At 38.5% G+C, this 12307-nt stretch overlaps 1 protein-coding gene across 5 annotated transcripts in view; it reads left to right on the top strand.

Annotated features, from left to right (window-relative positions):
• NARS2 (asparaginyl-tRNA synthetase 2, mitochondrial) overlaps positions 1–12307 on the top strand; it is a 212050-nt gene that overhangs the window by 129350 nt on the left and 70393 nt on the right. The gene's annotated exons all lie outside the window — the stretch shown is intronic.

Genomic DNA, 12307 nt, shown 5'->3' with positions numbered 1-12307 from the left:
CTTTGGAACACAGCAAAAGCAGTGCTCCGAGGTCAATTTATAGCAATAGATGCACACATCAAAAAAGAAAAAACGGACAAAATCAAAACATTAGCTACATAACTCGAACAAATGGAGAACAGCAAAAGAAGCCCATAGCCACCAGAAAAAAAAGAAATAATAAAGATCAGAGGAGAAATAAAGGAAATAGAGAATAGAAAAACAATAGAATCAACAAAACAAAAAATTTGTTCTTTGAAAGGATCTACAAAATGGAAAAAACCACTGGCCAAATTGACAAAAGAAAAACAGGAGAGGACACAGATAACCCTAATAAGAAATGAAATGGGGGGCATTACAACAGACTCAACTGAAATAAAACGGATCATAGCAGAGTACTCTGAAAAACTATACTCCAACAAATTTGAAAACCTAGAGGAAATGGACAAATTTCTAGAAACACACTACCTACCAAAACTAACACAAACTGATGTTGAAAATCTGAACAGACCCATAACAAGAGAAGATATTGAAAAGGTGATTCTAAAAAAAAAAAGCCAACAAAAAAAGCCCTGGCCCAGATGGCTTCACTGGAGAATTCTACCAAACAGTCAGAGAAGAACTTATAGTAGTACTACATGAACTGTTTCAGATCACAGAAAAGGAAGGAATAATTCCAATTCATTCTGTGAAGCCAGCATAACCCTGCTACTAAAACTGGGCAAAGACACCACAAAAAAAAAAAAAAAAAAAGTGCAGACCAGTATCTCTCATGAATATAGATACAGAAATTCTCAACAAAATTCTAGCCAGTAGAATTCAGCATCATATCAAAAAAATAATACACCGTGACCAAGTGGAATTCATACCAGGTATGCAAGGATGGTTTTTTTTTTATGCAAGGATGGTTCAACATTAGAAAATCAATCAGTTTAATCTACCGCATAAATAAAAGGAAAGAAAAGAGTCACATGAACTCTCAATAGACACAGAAAAGGCATTTGACAAAGTCCAATACCCATTCCTGATAAAAACTCAGGGAAATTCCTCAACATAATAAAGGACATGTATACAAAACCAACAGCCAACATCAATCTTAACAGAGAGAGGCTGAAAACATTCCCGTTGAGAACAGGAACAAGACAAGGTGCTCATGATCGCCACTCCTATTTAACATTGTGCTGGAAATCCTACCTATTAGCAGTAAGGCAAGAAAAAGAAAGGGCATCTAAATTGATAATGAAGAAGTAAAACTGTATTTGCAGGTGATATGATACTATACATAGAAAACCCAAAAGACTCCACAAGAAAACTACTAGACCTAATGGAAAGATTCAGCACAGTGGCAGTGTACAAGATAAACATACAAAAATCAGTTGGATTCCTACGCGCTAATAAAGAGAACGATGAAAAGGAAATCAGGAAAACAACACCATTTATAATAGCCCCTAAAAAAGTAAAATACTTATGAATAAATCTAACCAGGGTTGTAAAAGACCTATACAAAGAGAACTACAAAACACTACTGCAAGAAACCAAAAGAAATATACGTAAATGGAAAAACATACCATGCTCATGGATAGGCAGACTCAACATTGTGAAAATGTCAATTTTACGTATACCAAAAAAAAAAAAAAAAACACACACCAATTGCAGTCGAGTCGATTCCGACTCAAAGTGAGCCTATAGGACAGAGTAGAACTGCCCCATAGGTTTTCCAAGGAGCGCCTGCTGGATTTAAGCTGCCAACCTTATGGTTAGCAGCCAGGCTCCTAACCACTATGCAACCGGGGTTTCCAATTTTACACATAGCAATCTATAAATACAATGCAATCCCAATCCAAATACCAACAGCATTCATCAAAGAAATGGAAAAACTAATCATTAACTTTATATGGGAAGGGAAGAGGCCCCAGATAAGTAAAGCACTATTGAAGGAGAAGAATAAAGTAGGAGGATTCACACTACCTGACCTCAGAACCTACTATACAGCTACTGTAGTCAAAACAGCCTGGTAGTGATGCAATGCCAAATACATTGACCAGTGGAACAGAATTGAGAACCCAGATGTGTAAATCCATCCACCTCCAGTCACCTGATCTTTAACAAGGGCCCGAAGTCCATCAAATGGGGAAAAGATAGTCTTCTTAACAAATGGTGCTTGCAAAATTGGATGATCATCTGCAAAAAAATGAAACAAGACCCATACCTCACACCATACAAAAAAACTGATTCAAAATGGATCAAAGACCTAAATATAAAACCTAAAACCATAAAGAACATAGAACAGAAAAATAGGATCAATGCTAGAGGCCCCCAGTAAACGGCATTAACAGGACACAAACCATAACTAACAGCACACAAACTCCAGAAGATGAAGTAGATAATTGGAATCTTCTAAAAATTAAACTCTTATGCTCATCAAAAGAGGAAAAACAGAACCTCAGACTGGGAAAAAATTTTGTCTATGACAAATCCAACAAAGGTCTAATCTCTAAAATCTACAGGAAAACCGAACACCTCTACTACAAAAAGACAATCCAGTTAAAAAATGGGCAAAGGATATGAGCAGACACTCCACCAGAGATATTCAGGCAGCTAGCAGACACATGAGGAGATGTTCTCGATCACTAGCCATTAGAGAAATGCAAATCAGAACTATAGTGCGATACCTAGATGCCCATCAACAGATGAATGGATAAACAAACTGGTACATACACACAATGGAGTACTTAAAACCCAAACGGAGTACTACACAATGATAAAGAACAGTGATGAATCTGTGAAGCATCTCACAACATGGGTGAGTCTGGAGGGCATTATCCTGAGTGAAATAAGTCAATCACAAAAGGACAAATACCGTATGAGACCTCTACTATAAAAACTCATGAAAAGGTTTACACACAAACAGTCTTTGATAATTACGAGGGTAGGGAGGGATGGGGATGGAAAGACACTAAATAGACAATAGATAAATGCTAACTTTGGTAAAGGGTAAGACAGTACACAATACTGGGGAAGCCAGTGTAACCTTGTCCAAGGTAAGGTCATGGAAGTTCCATAGACATTTCCAAATTCCCTGAGGGACTGAATTACTGGGCTGAGGGCTGTGGGGACCAGGGTCTCAGAGAACATCTAGCTCCATTGCTGTAATATAGTTTATAGAGAACGGTTCTACATTCTGCTTTGGTGAGTACCATATGGGGTCTTAAAAGCTTATGAGCAGCCATCTAAGATACTCCACTGGTCTCACTCCTTTGGGAGCACGGGAGAATGAAGAAAACCAGAGACACGTGGGAAAGATTAGTCCAAAGGACTAGTGGTCCACAAGTACCACAGCCTCCATCGAACAGTCCAGCACAACTAGATGGTGCCTGGCTACCACCACTGACTGCCCTGACAGGGATCACAATAGAGGGTCCCAGACAGAGCTGGAGAAAAATGTAGAACAACTCACAAAAGAGAAAAAAAAAAACAGAATTACCGGTCTGTCAGAGACTGAAGAAACCCCCCTTTAACCCAGTAATGAAGTCATTCCTGAGGTTCACCCTTCATCCAAAGATTAGACAGACTCATAAAACTAGACTAAAGGGGCACACCAGCCCAGGGGCAAGGACTAGAAGGCAGGAGGGAATGGGAAAGCTGGTAATAGGGAACCCAAGGTCGAGAAGGGGAGACGGTTGACATATCGCGGGGATGGTAACCAGTGTCCCAAACAATACGTGTACTAATTGTTTAATGAGAAGCTAGTTCTGTAAACCTTCATCTAAGGTGCAGTAAAAAAAAAAAAAAAAAAAGTATACCACTAAGCAATAAAAAATAAAAAGGAAAAACAGGAGTAGATAACAAAACAAAGTGTTGTTCTTTATGTAGACTCCACTATTAATTATTTAATCCATATATAGTCACCATATGACTTTTAATCTTTTAAAAAAATGGATTTCAGTCTATTTTTGAGTCCTTAGTATAATTTGGTAAGAAAATATATTTAAAGGACTTGTGCAGTAATTTAGCTTTTCTCATTCAGATACAGAATTCAGTTATTTTACATTTCCTTTACAGTATTATGGTTTTGAAAATACAGAGTAGTTACCTTCTTCATTTGCTCTTCATTTATCTTTCTGTGTGATTTTGAGACAAAGAATGTTAATAATGACCTCTTTAGCTTAGCAGTTTTACTCCAGTAGCTTCAGAATAATCAGTTTTCTTCATTCAACAGTGAGAAATCTGATACATGAAGGCAGTTTGATGCTGCCATGCTACAGGTAGTCCCGGCTTAGTTAGGGCATATTCAAGTAACTACAAACCGCACTTCGGACCATCCTTTTTTTTTTTTTTTTTCCCTTTTTTTGATGGATCTTATCATTACTAATATGCACTACATACAATGTTGCAGCATGTAATTTGCTGACGTTATCATTCTCATGCCAACTCCCAAAAACAAATAAAGATCACATTTATAAAGATACTGATAATAAAAGGCAGCTGAAAAAAAAAAAAATGAGGTATCCAATTTAACGTCAGAACCGACTTATGATGTGGTTGTTGGAATGGAACCCCATTGTAAGCTGGGGAATTACCTGTACGGCCAGCCCCCAAGTTACGAACACCTGACTTAGTATTTATGAATGGAGTACCATAACACCTATTATCTTAAAAATTTGAGTTGAATACAATTGTTCATAGTAATGAATGCACTCATTACTTTGTGACGCTCATGAAACCTTTGCATAATTTGGAAGTGTTTCTTACGTGTTTCGTATGTATAGAAAGATAAAATTTATACTGCATACTAAGACAAACATGTGACTAAGTGTCGCTATGGACCTGTTCTGACTTATCCACAAATTTGACTTAAAGACAGACTTAGGAACAGCTCTTGTCCATAACCTGGGCGCTGACTGTGTATCACAATAAGTCTTTTCCTCCTTTCCTCAAAGCACTTTGGAAGCAGTTTCTGGGAAGGAGAACAGACATTATTCTCTATATATATATATGAAGAAAAATTAGTAGAGAGAGTTGTCGAAAGGTCATTAAGATACCTAGTGTCAGAATTATAATTTTAACTTGAAAGTTCTGCCCCAAATTAAGAGCTGTGGGAGGGGCAAGGAGGGAGTAGAGAGGGAAGTGGGACAGAAGACCTAGAATAACGAGATATTTAGTAACGAAAGCCATTTTTCCTTAGTAGTGAAACAGTAACATACCAATGGTATAAAATGCATTTTAGCTGCTCTTATATTTCTAAGTGTAATGGATAAAAAAAAATTCATATCAAGTAATTTGTAGAATGGAACAATAGAATATCTAAGCAGAAAAGAACTTTACATAATAAAGTCCAATCTCCTTATTTTACAAGTACAAATATTTAATTTTTATATGTTAGTATAGTACGTAACAAACATTGATAAGATGCATTCACTGAGGTGAAGTGATTCCGTAGCTAGTAAGTAGTAGAGTCTGAGGGAGAACCAGATGCCATTAGCTTTTGTTGTGATTGAACATATGAAACTCTAGATGGTTTAGGTATCATTCTTGGCAGTTAAAAGCTTAGACTCTGGAGTCAGCAGATCAGGGTTTACTACTTACATGAGTGATCTTCAGTAAGTTATCCTCTCTAAGCTTCAGTTTTCCTTCTATAAAATGCTAATTTTTACATTATTACTATTACTACCAACATCACCACTACCACCACCACTATTACCTTATAAATTATTTATGATTTATTTAATGATAGATTTTAATTTGAGTAGAGTTTTCACCTTAGGGGGGAAAAAAAGACTATTACTCAAAACGTAGCTTTGGGGACTTTGTAATATAAGACACAGTTCTTACAGATTAGTTACTGTAGGTATGAACTTCATTTTTGCTTCAGAGAATGTGCTGTGTAAGTTATTTTTTTAGCTTAAGGTCCTTCAGAAAGTTTGTAGATTCTTTTTATCATTTAAAATGCTGTTAAAAAGGAAACTGACACTTTCGTGTACTGCTGCTGTTGGGTGCCGTCAAGTCAGTTCCAACTCATAGCAACCCTATGTACAACAAAACGAAACACTGCCTGGTTTTGCGCCATCTTTACAATTGTTGCTGTGTCTGAGCCCATTGTTGCAGCCACTGTGTCAATCCATCTTATTGAGAGTTTCCCTCTCTTCTGCTGACGCTATACTCTACGAAGCAAATATCCTTCTCCAGGGTAGGGTCCCTCCTGATAACATGTCCAAAGTACATAAGATGAAGTCTTGCCATCCTTGCTTCTAAGGAGAATTCTGGCTATATTTCTTCCAAGACAGATTTGTTCAGTCTTCTAGCAGTCCATGGTATATTCAATATTCTTCGCCTGTGCCGTCATTCAAAGGCATCAATTCTTCAGTCTTCCTTATTCATTGTCCAGCTTTCGCATGCGTATGAGGCGATTGAAAATACCATGATTTGAGTCAGATGCACCTTAGTCCTCAGAGTGACATCTTTGCTTTCAAACACTTTAAAGCGATCTTTTTTTTTTTTTGTAGCAGTTTTGTCCAGTACAATATATCGTTTGATTTCTTGACTGCTGCTTCCATGGGCATTGATTGTGGATCCAAGTAAAATGAAATCCCTGACAACTTCAACCTTTTCCCTGTTCAGCGTGATATTGCTTATTGGTCCAGTTGTGAGGATTTTTGTTGTCTTTATTTTGAGGCATAATCCATACTGAAGGCTGTAGTCTTTGATCTTCATCTGGAGGTGTTTCAAGTCCTCTTTGGTTTCTGAAAGCAAGGTTATGTCATCTCTATATGGCAGGTTACTAATGAGTCTTCCTCCAATTGTGATGACACATTGTTCTTCATATAGTCCAGCTTATCAGATTAGTTGCTCAGCATACAGGTTAAATAAGTATGGTGAAAGGATACAACCCTGACACACACCTTTTCTGATTTTAAACCACTTAGTATCCCCTTGTTCTGTTCGAAGGACTGCCTCTTGAACTATGTACTGGATCCGCATGAACACAATTCAGGGTTCTGGAATTCCCATGCTTCACAATGTTATCCATAGTTTGTTATGATCCACACAGTTGGATGCTTTTGCATAGTCAATGAAACATAGGTAAACGTCTTTCTGGTATTTTCTACTTTCAGCCAACATCCATCGGACATCAGCAATGATTCCCTCATTCCACGTACTGAATCGGCTTGAGTTTTTGGCAGTTACCTGTCAATGTACTGCCACAACCACCTTTGAATTATCTTCGCAAAATTTTACTTGTGTGTGATGTTAATATTATTGTTCAATAATTTCTGCATTTTCTTTGGAGTGGGCACATAGATGGATCTCTTCTAATTGGTTGGCCAAGTAGCTGTCTTCCAAATTTCTTGACATAGTTGAGTGAGCTCTTCCAGCATTGCATCCATTTGTTGAAACATCACAATTGGTATTCTGTCAATTCCTGGAACCTTGGTTTTCGTCAGTGCCCTCAGTGCAGCTTGAACTTCTTTGATCATCGGTTCTTGATCATATGCTACTTCCTGAAATGGTTGAACATTGACCAATTATTATTGATACAGTGACTGTATATTCCTTCCGTATTCTTTTGATGCTTTCTCCGTTGGTCAGTATTTTGCCCATAGAATCCTCCAGTATCTCAACTCAAGGCTTGGATTTTTTCTTCAGTTCTTTCAGCTTGAGAGATGCTGAGCATATTCTTCCCTTTTGGTTTCCTAACTCCAGGTCTTTGCACATTTCACTGTAATACTTTGTCGTCTCGAGCTGCCCTTTGAAGTCTTCTGTTAGGGTCTTTTTTTGTGATTGTTTCTTCCATTCACGTTAGCTACTCTACGTTCAAGAGCAAGTTTCACAGTCTCTTCAGACATCCATTTTGGTCTTTTCCTTCATTCCTGTCTTTTTAATGACCTTTTGCTTTCTTCATGTATGATGTCCTTGATGTCATTCCACAGTTCTTCTGGTCGGGTCGCTATGAGTCAGAGTCAACTCGACGGCAGTGGGTTTTTTGGTGGACTGTCATTACTGTGCACTCTGTAAAATCTATTCTTGAGATAGTCTCTAAATTCAGGTAGGGTTGTACTTTGGCTCTTGGGGACTTGTTTTAATTTTTTTCAGCCTCAACTTGAACTTGCATATGAGTAATTGATGGTATGTTCCTCAGTTAGCTCCTGGCCTTGTTCTTACTGGTGATATTGAACTTCTCCATCGTCTCTTTTCGCAGATATAGTCAATTTGATTCCTTTATATTTCATCCAGCGAGGTCTACATGTATAGCCTCCCTTTGCATTGTTGACAAAGGTATTTGCAATGAATAAGTCATCGGTCTTGCAAAATTTTGTCAGGTGCTCTCATGTGATAGTCATATTAACTGCTCTTCCTTATAGGCGTATGAATATTATCCTGCCACTGACAATGTTTGCTTCAGGATAGATCTTGAAATGTTCTTTTTGACAAGGAATGTGACTCTCTTCCTCTTCAATTTTTCATTCCCAGCATAGTAGACCATATGATTGTCGGATTCAGAATGGCCAATACCAGTCCATTTCAGCTCACTAATGCCTAGGATATCGATCTTTTATGCATTCATTTCATTTTTGATGACTTCTGATTTTCCTAGATTCATACTTACGTTCCACGTTCTGATTATCAATGAATGGTTTCAACCATTCCGTCTCATTTTTAGTTATGCAACATCAGCAAATGAAGGTCCCGAAAGCTTAATTCCATCCGCGTCATTAAGGTCAACTCTACTTTGCGGGGGCAGCTCTTCCCCAGTCATATTTGAGTGCCTTCCAACCTGAGGGTTTCATCTTCTGGCTACATCAGACAATGTTCTGCTATTCATAAGGTTTTCAGCAGGCAATTTTTTTTTTTTTTAGAAGTAGATCACCAGATCCTTCTTCCTAGTCTGTCTAAGTCTAGAAGCTGAGCTGAAACCTTTCCACTATAGGTGACCTTGCTGATGTTTGAAATACCAATGGCATAGCTTCCAGCATCACAGCAACGCGCCAGTCCCCACAGTACGCAAACTGACAGACTAGTGGTAGTAGGCATAAATTGGTATACCTCTATAATGGGGGCAATTTCAAAATCTACACAAATGGGAAGCCAAGATGGCGGAATAGACAGATGCTTCCGCAAGGCCTCTTTACAACAAAGACAACAAAAAACAAGTGAAACGAGTATATTTGTGACAAGCTGGGAGCCCTGAGCATCAAAGGCAAGCTTAGACAATGAACTGAGGGGCAGGGGGAGGAAGAGACCATTCAGAAGTGGAGAGAAGTTACCAGACCTGAATCGCAGGGAGCCCTCAGGCACCATTCCCAGAGCGGTGGCTGGTACTAGCGCTCAGCCGCAGTTTCCTCAGGGAGAACCAGCCAGCCACACAGCCTACTCACATCTCCAGAACCTAAGGAGAACGGCGCTCTTGTCAAAAGCTAAGTACTTGCATATATTTTACCGTGCCACCCCACCCCAAGCCGGCTTAAGTGGCTGAATCCCTGGGCCTGAGATAGGTCCTGCTGAGCTCCTAGAGCCATCTTTCTGGCCTTGGGGAAGGAGAAAATTAGCAATTAGGGGGAAAAGATAATTTCCTAGCTCCTTACTAACCAGAGGAGCTCAGGACAGAAGTGACTCCTGTCCATGCATAAACCATCCATGGACCTTGAGCACCTTTCCCTTCTGCATGGACCTGTGTGGGCCTATTTGGGGAGACTAGGCCCTTGTTGGCAAACTCCAACCATTTCAGCTGTGCGGTGGAGAGGTGGGTGTTTGACGTTTGACATTGCTTTGCCTATTAAACAAGGCCCTCACCTACCCACATCAGGGACCTAAGGACTGGTAGCTCCACTCAGGTCACCCAGCCACCCGCGACAGGTCCAAAGATAACTGGTACCTCCCAGTCCTTAAAACCAAAAGTTTTGGGTGTCCGTGGTGCGTCTGCAGAACCCACCCACCAGCACGCTCTAGGGAACAGGGATGCATTTTCCTCAGAGACACTCATGGGTCAGTTCTCAGTCCCCTGCCTTGTTCAGAGCGTGACCCCCTGCTTTAATCAGATACCGGTATATAATCCAATCACCTCTGCTCGTCTAAGACTGTAGATCAGAGCCTGTACCACATGCTTGATGATCAGCTACCTGGAAACCTGAGCTGAATTCATACAGGAAAACTGAATGGACTCCTAGACTGATATACTGATATTCTAGACTGATATAACAGCTCTGGCCAGCTGGGGACAGGACATCAGAGCTCCAAAGGTGAAAATAACCAAGCTAGCTCACTCAAGCAACCCATAGGGGTATGACAAAACAAAACAAAGCAAGCAGCTACTACACAGTAAGCAAGCATAAACTAATACAATAACTTACAGATGGCTTGGAGACAACAGTCAATATCAAGTCACATAAAGAAACAGACCATGATCACCTCAACAGGCTCTCAAAACAAAGAATCCAGGGATCTTCTAGATGAAAGTGCATTCCTGGAATTACTAGATGCAGAATACAAAAGTTTAATGTACAGAACCCTTCAAGACATCAGGAAGGAAATGAGGCGATACACAGAACAAGCCAAGGAACACACAGATAAAGCAATTAAAGAAATTGGAAAGATTATTCAGGAACATAATGAAAAGTTTAATAAGCTGGAAAAATCCATACACAGACAGCAGTCAGAAATTCAGGAGATTAATAATAAAATTACAGAATTAGACAACTCAATACAAAGTCAGAGGAGCAGAATTGAGCAAGTAGAAGCTAGAATTTTTGAACTCAAAGATAAATCACTTGGCACTAATATATTTGAAGAAAAATCAGATAAAAGATTTTTAAAAAATGAAGAAACCTTAAGAATCATGTGGGACTCTATCAAGAGAAATAACCTACGAGTGATTGGAGTACCAGAACAGGGAGGGATAACAGAAAATACAGAGAGAATAGTTGAAGATTTGTTGGCAGAAAACCTCCCTGATGTTGTGAAAGATATCTATCCAAGATGCTCATCGAACTCCACATAAGGTAGATCTGAAAAGAAAGTCACCAAGACATATTATAATCAAACTTCCCAAAACCAAACATAAAGAGAGAATTATAAGAGCAGCAAGGGATAAACGAAAAGCCACCTACAAAGGAGAGCCAATAAGAATAAGCTCAGACTACTGGGCAGAAACCATGCAGGCAAGAAGCCAATGGGATGACATATTTAAAAAATTGAAGGAAAAAAATTGCCTGCCAAGAATCATATATCCAGCAAAACTGTGTCTTAAATTTGAAGGTGAAATTAAGACATTTCCAGATAAACACAAGTTGAGGGAATTTGTAAAAACCAAACCAAAACTACGAGAAATACTAAAGGGAGTTCTTTAGTTAGAAAATCAATAATATTGGGTATCAACCCAAGACTAGAACACTGGGCAGAGCATCCAAAAGTCCACCCAGACGGGGAAATCAAAAAAAAAACAAAACAAGATTATTAAAAAAAAAAAAAAAAGCTCAAAACAGGGTAACAGCAATGTTATTGTATAAAAGAAGACAACATTAAAATAATAAAGAGGGACTAAGAAATGTAATCATACATCTTCTATATGGAGAGGAAGATACGGCGATACAAAGAAATAAAAGTTAGTTATAAATTTAGAAAAATAGGGGTAAATAATAAGGTAACCACAAAGGAGACAAACTATCCTACTCATAAAAATAAAATACAGGGGAAAAATACAGACTTAGCAGAAACAAAATCAACAACAACAAATATGAGGAAAGGACAATATATAAAGAAAATCTACTCAGCACATAAAATTAAGTGGGAAAAAGAAACTGCCAGCAACACACAAAAATAGACATCAAAATGATAGCACTAAATTCATACCTATCCTTAATTACCCTGAATGTCAATGGACTAAATGCACCAATAAAGAGACAGAGAGTGGCAGAATGGATTGAAAAACAAGACCTGTCTATATGCTGCCTACAAGAGACACACCTTAGACTTAAAGAGACAAACAAACTAAAACTCAAAGGATGGAAAAAATATATATATCAAGCAAACAACAATCAAAAAGAGCAGGAGTGGCAATATTAATTTCTGACAAAATAGACTTTAAAGTTAAATCCATCAAAAAGGATAAGGAAGGACACTATATAATGATTAAAGGGATAATACACCAAGAAGATATAACCATATTAAATACGTATGCACCCAATGACAGTGCTGCAAGATACATAAACTCTATCAACGTTGAAAAGTGAGATAGACAGCTCCACAATAATAGTAGGAGACTTCAACATACCACTTTCGGTGAAGGACAGGACATCCAGAAAGAAGCTCAATAAAGACACAGAAGATCTAAATG

Source organism: Loxodonta africana, chromosome 7 (assembly GCF_030014295.1).
Source record: "Loxodonta africana isolate mLoxAfr1 chromosome 7, mLoxAfr1.hap2, whole genome shotgun sequence".
Lineage (NCBI taxonomy): Eukaryota > Metazoa > Chordata > Mammalia > Proboscidea > Elephantidae > Loxodonta > Loxodonta africana.
This window is presented reverse-complemented; position numbering and strand designations above follow the sequence as displayed.